We start from the raw sequence: 15,197 nt of genomic DNA, 5'->3' as shown, positions 1-15,197 counted from the left end.
AGCCATGGCAGGTGAGAGAGATCATTCTTTGCTTGTAGAGAGGATGAACCCAAAAGTGTATTATATATTCACCTTAAAGGTCACATGTATAAGCAGAAAGAGTTCTTGAGGACATTATTGTATTATTACAAGATAATCTCCTATACATACTGTGTATTTGGCACTCTGAAAGCAAAATGGTATTTTTGTCTGGGCTCTTTAGTCTTGATAGAAAAAAAAACAGGAACTTAAATGTATTTTCTTGAAGGCAAGGTCTGTGAAAATCCTTTTATGGAGCTTGTGTGCCAAAGCATGCTGTGTAAAGTCAGCCGGAGGTCATTACTGTTTTTACTAGGTGATTATATTATAAATATGACTTGGGCCTCAATCATAAGCAGATCCTTTATGTGTGTTTCTGAACATTCTGTCTCCAAAGTGCTAAATTCCAAATTGGAATATTGATTGTCTGATGCCTGAGTTACAGCCTTCCTCAAACCTTGAATTAGGCCTCAGGGCCCATGTGTCTTTCTGGAGATAAGTTCTTCTTGTAAGTGGGAGATGTGAGGTCTTAAACAGAGGGCCCCACAAGGTGGAAAACCAAAGGCAGACTCAAGCACCATTCTCCCCCAGGTGAATCCGGAGATATTAAACACACCATTTTATGACATATATAAAGAAATTGTCATAATTTGTAAATGTCCCTGAATTTCCTCCTGGGTAAAGCAAACATTAATGGATTCCTGCACATGTTTATTATTTTCATGCAAATTCAATTGAATAGTTTTTCTTCCATTCTGTAGGTTTTTTTAAACTTAACCAGAGGCTTCTAAATGTTTCCAATTCTATAAATATCCCTGATTTTTAAAGTTTAACCGTATTATTTTTAGAATGGTCAAACACACCTTAGTCAGGATGTCTCAGTTTCAGTACCATTGACATTTTGTGCCTTGTAGGATGGTTAGTGGTGTGCCTGGCCTCTACAGGGTAGTTGCCAATAGCCCCTCCTTCCACCAGTTGTAACAAACCCCAGATGTCTTCAGATGTTGTCCCCTGGGGAGTGAGAGAGACCCCGACCGAGAAGCGCTGCCTTAAAGTGTGTTCAGTCAAGGCCCTTCAGCACTCTAAGGACAGAATGAAGCGAATCTCGTGAGTGTGCAAAACAAGAGGCAAAGGCCAGCCTCACTGTGGCAAATGCTTGTCCACACAATGACTTCCCCTCTAGGATGTCAGGGGAGGGCAGGGCTGTTTTTTTGCATCCCTGTAGCCTGGGACTGCGAGCCAAGTCATGGGTCCCCAGTTAGTTAGTATTTGTTGGATGAATGAGAGAAACCAATTAGCTGTCATGAAATGTATATACAGCTTCCATAAGTGTATGCTTTTAGGTATTTATATATGTATGTTCATAAATATTAAATATGTATTTCCATAAGAAAGACCGAGAGTCTTTGTTATTCCTTTCTACCCCAGCGTCTGAACAATAGGCACATAGCAGACATTTCAGTAGATGTAGATGGATGGCTACCTGGGTGTAAAAAGTATATTAAAATGATGCATTAACAGGGCATCCATGGTCGTATGCCATGAAAGGTATCTTTTTGTGGTGATTGTAACTGTCTGCTGTTGGATATGGGATATTCCACAAACGGGCATCCCCGAGCCCTGTTTTCATTGCCTCCTTTGAAGGTCACGTTTGTTATACTAGGTGTCCAGGTCTAAGGAGGCACATTGGTCTCTTTGAATCCACACTGGCAGGAGGGACAATGTTCCGGGTCCGTGGGGGATGAATGATGGTATTTTATATATCCCCTATCATCATAATTGTACATGTAGTTGCTTCTTATTCCCCAAACTCCCATGGCTGCCCTGCCAGAGCTATGACCAGTCTTAACCAGGATGGCTCTATTCTGTACGCCTGCATTCAGAGTTATAAAAAAGTCAGAGGACAGAAGCCCTTCCCAAGATTTATGCTGAAACAGCACAAAAGTTTAGTGTTATTGGAAGGTGTTTGAAGTCACTTTTAAAAACTTGAGATTTAAATTCATTCTCTAGGCTTTTGACCACCACAATAGTGTGAATTTTAAAAGGACCATAAAAAACATTTACAAGGTACAGTGGATTTCTAGGTCAGGATTCAAAGCTTGCAGAGGAAAGTGGAATTAAAAGGCGCTTCAGTTAAAGTCAGGAAAGATGGTAGAAATGACCTGCTTCAACCTTCTCGATTTACAGATGAGGAAACTGGAAATCATTGGGAGATTAAATGACTTGTCCAAGGTCAGAGATTTTTTTCTTGTCTGTTAAATGTCTCTCTCTCTCTCTCTCTCTCTCTCTCTCTCTCTCATATTCATTTTCCACCCCCTCCCAATAAAATTAGACCTGGATTTACAAGCACAGATAAACAATGGTTTTCCTAAACCACAAAACACTGGACCTGGCTATGGTAACTTAGAAATAGTCAAGTGCAACTATATTCTTTTACTTTAGGAGTAAACAGAAATCCAGAGAAGGGTTATTGTGCTGTAGAAAAATTTTTAAAAGCCAGTGTTCGGCAAATCTGCAACTTGAATGCAGGTGTTCTTTGTGTTCAGCTGTCCTTTTGCGTGCAGCTTTCTTGTGATTCGATCACGCCCTCTCCTGATGGTACCCATTCCTTCATTTATCAGCTGACATTTCCTAAGCAGCTGACGCATGTTTGGTAACAGGACGCAGCAGTTGGCAGGACATGATCTCTGCCCTCTGGAGCTCACGTTTTGGTGAGGAAACCGAGAAACAAGCGGACAGTGTTTGCTGAGCGTAGTGTTAGAGGCAAGAAGATGGTATTATGGGTCTGTAACTGGGGGCTGTCAGTGAAGCCTGTCCTGTCAGTGAGGTGACATCAGGGAATATGATAGTCATTGGTCACTGCAGACGGAATGTTGTTCATCACAGGGGCTGAGATCAAATGCTGAGCCAGGGAGAATGCCTGGAAAGAGGGCTGAGAATAGTGCTAAAACATGGAATAACAGGCTCCAGGATTCAAGACTTGGCTCCAGGATTCCTTAGCTGGATGGTCTTCTTGGAAGGTTCAGAGCAGAGCCTTAATTTCATCCCAAGCCTAAGTCCAGAGCCCAGGCTTGGACCCTGTACTGCCTCTGGGAGCACAGGACTGTTCTGAGAATTCAGTGGGCTGTTAACAATCAAAGCAGGGAATTACACGCTGTATAAATGGTAGTTCTACAAAGAAGATTTCCTCTGTGTTCACTTTGCAGGCCCACTCATGGGGACGTTCATGTGTATCACTCCTATCTCTCATCCACAAGTTTTGTGTTCATGGTGAATGGGTAAACTATGAGGAAGGAAAATGTTTATTAAGAATATTAAGTACTTGGGCATGTAGAGGAAAAACGTCTTTTCCTGACTTTTCAGGGTTTTTTTGTTTTTCTTAAATAATTTGTATCATCTCAATACTGTTGGGTACCAACCCCAGAGGGAGGGTTGGATCTCCTTCTTGTCCATCCTTCATCCCATGGTTTGTTGGGTTTTTACTCCCATTGATTAAACTCTGTCTCTGTGCCAGCCATTGTGATAAATCTTCATAGCAATTGTAGCAGGGATGGGGAAAGTCAAGGCCTTATACACATTGCCCAACTAGCAAGGGGAGGAGGCAGGGTGCAATACCAGGTCCGTGGAGCTCCATCAGCCAAGCTTTAACCATTTAACTCAATTTTAGTTAATTCTTTTGGGCATATTCTGGCACAGTGGAGCAAATATTTACTTTTGTAGATTCCTAAGTGACATCCTTTTACTCCCTACTTACCTGTCCCTCACCACCACCACCACCCCCACCCCCCACCCCCGCCCCGACGTGGAACCTTTCTCTTTGTGTGTTTCCAGTATAAACCTTTTGCTAGATCTGTGCGAAGCAGATATATCCCTTGGGTAAGTTTGCCCATGTTCAGTGGGCAGGCAAATGCGTGGTGTGATACTTAGACCTAAACTTCCATGGTTTCTTTAGGTAGGTGCCACTTGGGGAGCATTTGCTGGTTCACTGATGTGATTCTCACTGCAGTCTGCTGCAGTGGATGTTACTGGCTCCATTTTCCAGAGCAGGGGCTGGAAACATGCAAACACAAGACTGACACCAGTCCTACAGTCTCCAAATCACAGGCGCCCAACCCCAGCAAGTCCCTGGATAGATGTGTTTCTTGTGTCCCCTAATGAGGAAGGCACCTAGGTCTCATTGGAAACTGTCTTTGAGACTCTTAGGCTCTTGGTATTTTCCATAGTACCGCTCTGTGTGACCTTTACATCAGCATTTTACATTCCTGGGCTACATTCTTCCCATCTCTTCCCAGAGATCTTCAGAGTAGCATTGGGTTAAGAACACAGACGCCAGAGCCAACAGCCTGGTCCCGGCTGTGTTGTTCCCCAGCTGTGTAATGTTGGGCAAGTTCCATAATAATTTTCAGCCTCAGTTTCCTGTCTTTGAGGTGAGGATAATAACAATACCAACCTTTGGAGATTACTATAAAGAATTAAATAGGAGTTCATTTATGTAGGTATAATGCTTAAAGCAGTATCTGACATATGATAAGCTTTCTTTGTCTGTATTAGCCACTATAATTATGAGCCGTTATTCTTTACTTTGCAAACATTTGATGAGCTGCTGCCATGTGCCACACAGTGTGCCAGATAATGGGGTGGTGTCTCAGCTCTGATGCTCAGTGATGGATGTAAACAACGAAACCCTCCATCATTGGGGGAAGCACTGTGTGGTTAGCTTCAGGGGACTTTCTGACTGTCTGCTTACAAATCGTTATGTGTGAAATGAAAAATGCATTTAGCTATTACTTTCTTTTACCCATCTTGTTCACGTAGGTGGATTGTATTTTACTACCTAATTACGAGTAATGGAAAAAAAATGGAAGGAAACACATTTGTAGCTTATGTGTGGATTGAAGTTTCTTGAGAATGGGAAACAAACTCATAAACAGCAGAGACAATAACACTGTTTAAATTAGAAAATCCGTGGATATCAGAAAATGGAGTACCACCATTTTTTTTTTTAATTTTTTTTTTCAACGTTTATTTATTTTTGGAACAGAGAGAGAGACAGAGCATGAACGGGGGAGGGGCAGAGAGAGAGGGAGACACAGAATCGGAAACAGGCTCTGAGTTGTCAGCACAGAGCCCAACGCGGGGCTCGAACTCACGGACCGCGAGATCGTGACCTGGCTGAAGTCGGACGCTTAACCGACTGCGCCACCCAGGCGCCCCTGGAGTACCACCATTTTGCTATTTGGGGCTGGGAGAAGGAAAGCATCCTTGGGGGAAAATTGACCTTGCAAAGAGCAGGGCACATTTGGATATGAAAATTATATGCAGACCACCATATTAGCATAGTCCTATCTCCTTGTACACCTTTCCACTGCTACACATATGAGATAAATTTCCGTACCTCATGCAAACCAGATCAAAAGGGGATAGATAAACTTAGTATCTAAGTACTAAGAAGACGCTTAGTATATATTTTTTGGAACTAGCATGTAAATACCGGTTTCTCCTTGCTTACGTTTTATAGAATTCAGTCATGCTAGAAGGAACCTGAACTTCAGGGCCGGATTCTAGACTCCTCCCCTTTTAGTTATAAATTCCTGGACAACCTGGGGAAAGTAATTTTCCTTCCCCTGTGTACCCAAAGCCTGGTGCGGCAGGAAGTACATGGACTTTGCAGTCAAAGACACCTCCTCTGGCTTGTGGCCCCTCCTCTTTCCTGAACTGCTCAAAACCACAGTATCCTTGTCTGCAGAATGAAGACAATATGACTTGTGTTGTCAAGCCATTATGGGGTTTAATAGTGTGTCATGTATTTGGTTGGAATGCAGTACTCCTTTTTTATTACAATGTCAGGTCCTTTTAAGACTTGTTTTTTATTGTGATATGTAGAATATGTTCAAAAGAGTTTGTGACCCTTATGGAGACAATTAATGAGTAAGAATAAAATAAACATAAAATAAAAACCCAGGTATCTACTCCTTAGACCATAAAATAGACTTTCATTGGTCTCTGGAATCTTCCTAAGGTCTCCTGCTTGACAGCCTTCTCTCCCCACCCCTCCCCAGGTAGCTGTTAGCCTGAATTTCATGTTAATCATTTTCTTAATACCTTTGTATAGGTAGCCCCAAACAATTTCATTTTGTCTGCTTTTGAACTTTATATAAATAGAATCATATTGTACAATATTCTTGTGCCTTTGGTTCTCACTATATGTACTTTAAAGCTTATTTATTTATTTTGAGGGAGAAAGAGGGAGAGAGAGAATCCCAAGCAGGCTCTGCACTGTCAGCACAGAGCCTGATGTGGGGCTTGAACCCATGAACCATGAGGTCATGGCCTGAGCGGAAATCAAGAGTTGGATGCTTAACTGACTGAGCCACCCAAGCACCCCTTATTTTTAATGGTTAAGATTGCTTGATATTGATACACATACATATAGTTTATTTTCACTGCTTTGTAGTATTTTGTTCTAAGAGTATTCCTTTATCTCCTCTGGTAATGGGAGGCATTGGCTGGTTTCCACTTTTGTCCTGTCATGAAATATATTACTATAAATATTCTTCTATTGCTTTGATTCTTAAGCTGAAAAAGTCTTCATAGGCCATTTAATCTGATAACTTGTCTCTGTCTAGCTGTTTTCCTGTTATATAAGACAGCTGAGGCCCAGGAGGGCAGAAGGGATTCCCAAGGTTTCCCAGCTAGAAAATGTCAGTGTAGGGCCAGTAACCAAGGTCTCTTGTCCCAATTTGGCTCTAGACCACATGTTTGATGGTTCGTCTTTTGATTTTAAATAATTTCCCATGCTACTGATGTTATAATTTTGGAGTCTAGATTTGGGCTAGCTCTTCAGTACTCTCCTAGAAATATACTTGGCATTGAGATGATTTTTCTCCCCATCTCCAAAGTTGGGGCAGTGTTGGTTTCTCTCGGGCCCTTTCCCTTAATGCTGGCCCTGGGCACACCCTGTGGCTATGGACCCACTGAGAAGTTTCTCCTCCCTTCAGCAATTGGTGCCTCTGAGACATATTTAAATCAGGAAAGGAATCAAAATAGACCCAAAATGGCCAGTGGGAAAACTGCTGAGGAAATAGGATCTGAATCCTTACAAGGCACTTTCTTAGGAAATGTCCTTTTACTATAAATAGGAATGGATATTCAATTTTAGGCCCCCTTTAAAAAAAAAAAAAAAAAACAACCTCTTAAGGACTGAAATTAGATTTGAGGCTGATGGGATGAATATAGGGTGGGGTGATTCTGTGCTGTGCTAAGACACGTCTGAAAGTTTGGAGCAGCTGGTGCAGTAGAACAGCTGAGCCACAAACAAATATCAGCTGATTTGAGCACTTCTTATTTCTAGATGCCCTGGTTTGTTAACTCTAGCATTTGGCTCACTTGGAAGCTCTCTTCCCGAAGCCCCTCAGCATCTCATCCCACTGTACCACTGACGAGCTGTGTAGCCTTGGGCAGCTTGTTCCTCTTTTGGGCCTCGGTGTCCTGCATCCTAACACAGAAGAAGTAGCTGATACTTAGGAAGAGCTTATAATGTGCCAAGCACTGTCCATGGATCATCTCGTTGGTTTGCACAACACAATGCTGGTGGGGGAGCTATTATACCCCCAATTTTATGAGGAAACTGAACAGTAAAAATTGAGGCACAGTTGGCCCACAGATCCCCATTAAACAGGGCATTTGGAAACTTGTTCTGGGAGAAACCTCTTGGGGCCTCCATCCCTCCTACTTTGAATCGGGAACTGCTGTATATTATAGGTGCCCCCCCTTTCCACACACCTTTTCCATCACCGACCCTGGCCATCGCATCCTCTGTTAGCTGCAGGGGAGAATGTGGCTGGGATTCTGGATTCTGGATGTGCATTTCTCTGGAGAGTGTGTCCAAGGTTTTCATCAGTCTCAAGTGGATGTGTCACCTCCAAAAGTTTAAGAACCACTGACTTGGATGTTAAAGTCACTAGCACAACAAACCGATGACAACCCACCATTTCAAGACAAGAAAATAGATCCACTTTGCTTATGAATGAATAAACTTTAAAAAGCTCATGGTGATTGCTTTTTAATGACCTAACCAAATATTTTGAAGTTGTGAAACCACATTGGAAATTCATTGTAAAGATATTTACCAAAGAAACAAAAAAATAGTAACCCGTCTGGTGAGTTACACTGGGCTCAGTCCAAATATTTCACCACTGTGCCTTTTCACTGAAAGCTTTCGAAGGACTTGGAAACAGCTTCTCATATTACTTATTCAGAGATGGCGATAGACACCATAGCAGGAAAAGATAAAGGATTGCACGTGTGTGGCATGTGTGTGTTTATGTGTTTGTGCGCATGTGCATACATACATTTTGGGTGGGTCATCAGTTCAGTTAAACATAAATAAAATTTGGTGTGTTGTAGTTGATGTCTTTGAGGAAGTATAGGTATTACCCCCCGCCCCCCTTGGTAAACTGCAGCAGGTATTATATTAGTTGTTGAATGTTAACAGTAATAAATGATGACTGGCTCACACATTTATTGAGCACATATGATGTTAGGCTTTCTTTTAAGGACTCCACATAGATTACTATAATGATGAGAGCTGCTGTTTAAAGTAGATACAGAGCTACTCTGTCCATTTTACAGATTGAGAGTATAGAGGTAGAGCCAGGCCAGAATATGTCCAATTAATTCTGATGGCAGGTGTCTAATATGGAGCAAATTAATGTATTCATGCTTTGGCATGACCTTCATTATAATTGCTTAACTCTGAGACTGTTGCCGCTTTCTGCAAGGTCCAAGGTGAAGGAATCAAACATTGATTAACTGCCTAATACGGGACAAGTGTCTTTACATATGTTACTGGTTCTTCAATACTATCCCATGCATATATTTATCATGGCTCTTCTCTGATTATTGTACCATTACCTGCATGACTTCCTCTTTGGTGATTTTTTGCTTTGGTAACAAGCCACCCCCACATTTCAGTAGTTATCCATGCTGTCTGCAGCTCTGCTTAGCTCTTTTCCAAGAGTCTTTTAATTTTAGGAACCCAGGCTCTGGGAGCAGCCTCCTGTGAGCCATGTGATCCTCATGGCAGAGGTCTGAAATGTGAAGTCTGTTCAGTTCAGAACAACATAAGTGCATTTAAAGTTGCATAAGTGCATTTAAAGTTTCTGCACCTTATGTCCACTCCTGTTCCATTGGCCAGACCTAGTCATATGGCCAAACTCGACAATGGGGCAGGGAATATTCTTCATCTCTCTTGAGGTGCAAAAGGCGTGGCTGAATACATATCTCATTGGGAGGGATACAGGTAGTTGGGAACCATAGTTCTGTGTACCACCTTCAAGTGTTCCTAGAACTCCATTTTTATTCAAGAGAAAACTAAAGCGTAGAGATGCTGCGTGCATGCACGATAACATGATTGTGTGATTTGAACTCGTCTATTTCATATATATGCTCTTTCCCCACCTGGGTTTTAACATCATGTCTTTCTGCTCTGAAACATATACTTGGTTCTTGGGACCTGCTGAGCTTTATGTAATTTACCAGAACATTGCGTACATTCACGTGTCTGTGACTTAGTACATGATGTTATATGTGTAGTTGCATTTTTTCTTCCTATGCTTGTAAATGCTCATTTCTTTCTGAGAACTCATGACCTCGGAAAGCATTGTTTCTTTGAGGCTGCTTTGGGAGCTCTCTGTCACTATTCCATGGCGTCCTCTGCTGCCATGTAGTGCTGGTCCCTCTGCATTTTAGTTGTGTGGGGACTTTTCTCTTCTCCTGACTAGACTAGGCGTTTCTGGGAGACGGGGAGAGCGGCTGCTTTTTACTGAGGGATCCCTACAATGGGTACAGGAAAGGTGTTCTAACTGTGCATTGGGATAGTAATGATAATAAGAAATGAAGTTTTTGTACACAAGAATGGCACTTGCCATTGTACGGTCAGTAATCTTGCATTTCGTGTGCACACCAGGTCAGCTGGATTTAAATCACTCCGGAACAAAGGGCCTGGGAAATCAGTCCCCTGTCATGACTCACGTGTCTTCCATCTACACGTTATTCTTTCTTTAAAAACTCAGCAATTTTTCGACAGTGTGTTTCCAAAGTGATTTTTATCCCTCCATTTTCAGGTATAAAATAGGCTCCAATTATTCTCTTTAATTAAGTGGTTTTATTTTATTAATTGTTTCTAACTTACAGAATTCCCTAGAGACCCCTTACATGTTTCCAGATGAAGCCGGGAAGAAAAGCACATTAATTATACACACAAACTCCTTTTGGCGAATTAAGCATGATGCACAGTGAACATGAAATGACTGGCCCTCCTGAGCTATCAGTCTTGTCATTAGTGATGGCTTGTATCAGTAGTATTGACATGGTCTTATCCAAATTGGATTCTGCAAAGAGTCATTTTAATTTTGCACAAATGTAAGAAGACAAAGTAGTTTGAATCCCATTTTTTTAACCCTCTCTTTTGCTGAGTGCCTGGAGCGTCTCTGTTTGTAATATCAATTTAGTATTTTATAGTGCTCTAGTGTTTGTAAAACACCAAATGTTACCTGAACATGCTACAAGACAACCCTGGGAGATAGCTGAGTTTCACAGGAGAAGAATTGAGCCTTTGCACTTAAAGTCTATGCCTCAAATCAAACCAGCCAGAGTGCCTTTTGAGTTACTAGTATAGTTGTTAACATCTCTGAGCAGGGATATGGGTTGAGTTGTGCCTGAACCCCTTTCTTAATCATTTTCTGTGGACAACTAAAAGGAAATTCAGATATGTGTATATTGTTAATTCAGCAAGCATTGTTTGGGTACCTCTTATGTTCTAAGATGTGCCAATGAGAATATAGAACATTTTTTAACAATGTACTATGTGCCGGGCACAGTTCACTGAGCATTGGCTCAGTGAATCTTCATAGCGACCCTTTGAGGTAGTAGGGGCATTATTGTTCTCAAAGTGCAATTGAGGCAGAGAGAGATTAACATGTCAGTGGTGGGATTCACACCTGGAAGTTGGGCCCTGGATGCCAGGCTCGTAACTCTCCACCTTACTTCCTCCCCAGCTATGAGATCCTTCTGTTAAGATGCATATGGTCTCGGGGCGCCTGGGTGGCGCAGTCGGTTAAGCGTCCGACTTCAGCCAGGTCACGATCTTGCGGTCCATGAGTTCGAGCCCCGCATCGGGCTCTGGGCTGATGGCTCAGAGCCTGGAGCCTGTTTCCGATTCTGTGTCTCCCTCTCTCTCTGCCCCTCCCCTGTTCATGCTCTGTCTCTCTCTGTCCCCAAAAAGATAAATAAACGTTGAAAAAAAAAATTTAAGATGCATATGGTCTACTGTGGTAGGCAGTCAAAATGTCAGAGCAACATTCTAATTTGCTATGGTAGCTGTATGATGGTGTCATGGAAGATGATCTCCAGTCCTCCCAAGAAGCATGGATACATGGCTCAAGGAGCCTCACTGGTCAATGCTAAGCTTCGGTTCTCTAAACTGCAATGATTGCAAAGCACTTGACATTCCCAGGACTTCTTTCTCTCTGAAAGGAGCTTTTGTGGTGCTTAGAATATGCTAGGGAAATTGCTCACTTTGTGACTTAAAGAGAGAATTCCTTGGGTTGATGGTCTAGATTTCTGATGAATCACAAGTCATTCTTTGAGCCCCTACTGTGTAATGGATGGAAAAGTCCTTGTTCTTATGGGCTTCCCAGGCAGGGGGAATTGATATGACATCAACAAAGCCAGAAAGCAATAGTTGAAATTTATTGAGGACTTCTTATATGTCAGTTACTGTTCTAAGTGCTTTCCACAACTTTTTATTGTAACTACATTTAAAGTAGGCATTTCACCGGCATTCTGCAGGGAGTTGAGACTGGGCATGAGGTATCCTCTTTAAAGACAAAGTCTTGGGGCGCCTGGGTGGCGCAGTCGGTTAAGCGTCCGACTTCAGCCAGGTCACGATCTCGCGGTCCGTGAGTTCGAGCCCCGCGTCAGGTTCTGGGCTGATGGCTCGGAGCCTGGAGCCTGTTTCCGATTCTGTGTCTCCCTCTCTCTCTGCCCCTCCCCCGTTCATGCTCTGTCTCTCTCTGTCCCAAAAATAAATAAACGTTGGGAAAAAAAAATAAATAAAGACAAAGTCTTTCCTCCAGATAAAATGCTGAGATGATTGAGTTTTTGCTGTCTTTAAAAAGACCATATTGTTCCACAGTATTCATGGGATATTTACTACATGCTAAATAGTTTTCTGTGTCCAAAGGATACAACAGTGGAGAGACTAAGCTCCCGGCTCTCAAAATGACCCTTACATTTTATTGGAGGCAGATAGACAATAACTAAAATTTAGTGAATCCAGTACTGCATGGTGACAAGTACAATGGAGAAAAAGTAGCAAGGGCGGCGACTAGGAGTGGGGTTGCAGTTTCAAATAGTTTGCTCAGGCAGGATCCACGTGCACGTTTATGGAGGTTTAATTAAAAATCTAGTCACCACCACCACTTCTGCTTAATGCCTGTTGTTTATCTTCATTGCCTTCATAAAATTCCTAGGTACGGAGCTTCTCATAACAGGGACTTGCCTACCTCTCCAGACTCATTCCATATCACTTTCCCATAAACGATGCTTCAGCGTCATTGATCCACCTACACTTCCTGGAGAACGCCACATCCTTTCGTCTTCATGCCGCCGTGTGTGTGTGTGCTATTGCCTATGCTGGCAGCACATGGCCGCTTCATCTGGGAAGCTTGTAGGAACTCACTCCCCAGTATCCCACTGTTTCACAGCACCGTTATTTTATTTCACACTATGCTGAGGTTGTCTGCGTGTGGGTGTCCCCCTTAAGTAGGCTGTGATTTCTTCCATCAGGAAATGATTTTACTTTGTAAGTGCTTAATGGATGGTGGAAGGAAGGAAAGTACATAGATAAGTAGAAAGGAGGAGGAAAGGATAGGAAGATAATCCAGAAGGAAGCTAGGAAATGAGGGAGGGAGTTGCGAAGAAAGGGAGGAAGGAAAAAGGAGGAGGAGGAAGGGGGAGGGAGAAGGAAGACATGAGAGTTCTTGGATCAGGCATGACAAGATCAGAATTGTATTTTAGAGACATTAATCTGGGCATTGTGGGGAGAGAGATGTTTAATCCCAGCACTCATCTGCCCCATGTTAGCAGATCTTTTAAAGTTTTATTCTTTGGGTCAGTAAGACGGAGTTTTCCATGGCCCCTATGACTTAACTCTGCTAATAGAAGAAGGGAAGGCAGGGTTGAAGGAGGAATATGCCTCTACAAACTTCTCTCACCCCCCCCGCCCCATACTGTGATGAATCATGGAAGTCTGATTGAAAATTCTAATCACAGCTTTGCTGTCCTTCAGACCCCAGCCGTTGACAGTTGATGCACTCCTTTTCATGCCTGCTGCCCCTCTCTAGTTATGGTAGCTCTTATGCATGAGTCTATCATTAGCAGACAAAGCATGATGGATTGGCTAGGGTTCCCTTCATCCTTAGAACCTGGGAAATGCTTCTTTTTTCAGACTCTCAGGGCCCATGTGAGACATCGTCATGAATGAAAGAAGAGAGTAATACAATATTGGATGTGTCTGTTTGCTGCCACTGTTTAGAAAGAGAATGATGCATTATGGGGAATGTAAGTATATGGCGTGCATCCCACCCCCACCCCCAACCAAGCAGCAACTGATGCAGAAAACCATCGATCCCAATCAATGACCAAACTGAGTCTGGCGGTTTCATTGAAGATGCCCCGCCCCTTTGAAAATCAGTGTAGTCAACAATTTCTAAAATTGATTCTCAAAAAGAAAAATCAGCCCACATGAAGTCTTTGGATTTTTAAACGACATAAGATGCAAAGGGATTAGGATTGATTGATTTTTATCATGGAAGCGGGTTCACAACTGTTCTCAAATCTGTGGTCTCCCTGGATATGAAGCTATGAATGTCAGCCAGATACTAGTTTATTTTATTTTTAATTTGATTCTTGGGCCCTGAGTCTGTATTTAATGTTTCAGTGAGCAAAACAGTTATGTTTGGCTCCAGTGAAAGATTGATAGAAGCGATTTTCAGATGTGGAATCAAAACAGAGTGGAAAAAAAAAGTCACGTTTCAATAAAATGCAGTACTTGGAGGCATCATGTGGTCTCATAATAAATGAATTCATGGCACAAAGTTGACACATCTTGAAGGAGAATTTCTTTTAAAAATTTGAGGTGATTCGTTTTTATGATTAACTGTGGTAAAAACAATTACTAGAGAATTTTTAAATGAAAGGAAAAGCTTTGAGGTGTTTATAGATAACACCCGATTGCCTTCATTTTTATACTTTGCCTCATGCAAGGTATGAAGTTGTGTGTTTGTGAAGTTTGGCTGAAGGGCCCTGGAGCTCCGGGGGTGCTCATTCATCCCGGGCTTCATCTGTTATTTATCGTTTGCAAAAAGGAGCATCCGTAGTGAGAGGTCCACTGGCTTTGGACTCAGACCTGGGTGTGAATAACTCGGCGTGACCTCAAGCAGGTCACCTCACTTCCTGGTGTCTCCCTTTTTGTTCCTTAAATTGTGACAAAATGAGATAGAAATGAATGCTGAGCATCCAGCATAGCATATACTCAGTAAAGGGTAAAAAACAACAACAACAATAACAACAAACAACAACAACAACAAAAAACAATGGCAAACATACAGTGTATTCATTTTGCCAACACTGATGGGTATTTACTGTATAGTCTATTTGAAACTCTGTACTTGTTGTTTATACAAAGGCTAGTCATGAATCTCAAGGATCTTATAATTCAGAGAGGAGGTACATGGGTATATAGGGATGGAAAACCATAGGCAGAATAGGCTAGAAGACAGAGTATCTTTCTTCTTCACCTTGTAATCTAGTGGAGTGCCTGGTTCATGTGAAGCACTTAGAAAATACCTACTGAATAAATGGGGTAGAAAATACAAGGAATTGGAAGGTAAAAATAACCATAACAAGAAACCAAAACCCTGTGTATTAGTTCTTCCTGTGTAGTTCCTTTCTTAGGGTTCTCCAGAGAAGCAGAACCAAAAGGATGTGTGTATATATAGGAAGAGATTTATTATAAGGAATTGGCTCATGCAGTTATAGTCTAGCAAGTCCAAAATTTGCAGTGTTGGCCAGCATGCTGGATATCCAGGAGAGCCAATGGTGCAGACGAAGTCGGA

The 15,197-nt window shown here is 42.2% G+C and overlaps 1 protein-coding gene across 15 annotated transcripts in view; it reads left to right on the top strand.

Moving 5' to 3' along the window:
- The window catches only part of DAB1 (DAB adaptor protein 1), a 1,153,213-nt gene that overhangs the window by 793,688 nt on the left and 344,328 nt on the right, over window positions 1-15,197 (top strand). Inside the window, exon 5 of one of the 15 annotated variants that reach the window (XM_040470381.1) lies at window positions 13,529-13,641. The exons of the other annotated variants lie outside the window; for them this stretch is intronic. The gene's annotated coding sequence lies outside the window, so the exon portion shown is untranslated. The remainder of the gene's footprint in view (window positions 1-13,528; window positions 13,642-15,197) is intronic. 15 annotated transcript variants of the gene reach the window in all.

Source organism: Herpailurus yagouaroundi, unplaced genomic scaffold (genome assembly GCF_014898765.1).
Source record: "Herpailurus yagouaroundi ecotype Mexico unplaced genomic scaffold, PumYag 77, whole genome shotgun sequence".
Taxonomy (NCBI): domain Eukaryota; kingdom Metazoa; phylum Chordata; class Mammalia; order Carnivora; family Felidae; genus Herpailurus; species Herpailurus yagouaroundi.
This window is presented reverse-complemented; position numbering and strand designations above follow the sequence as displayed.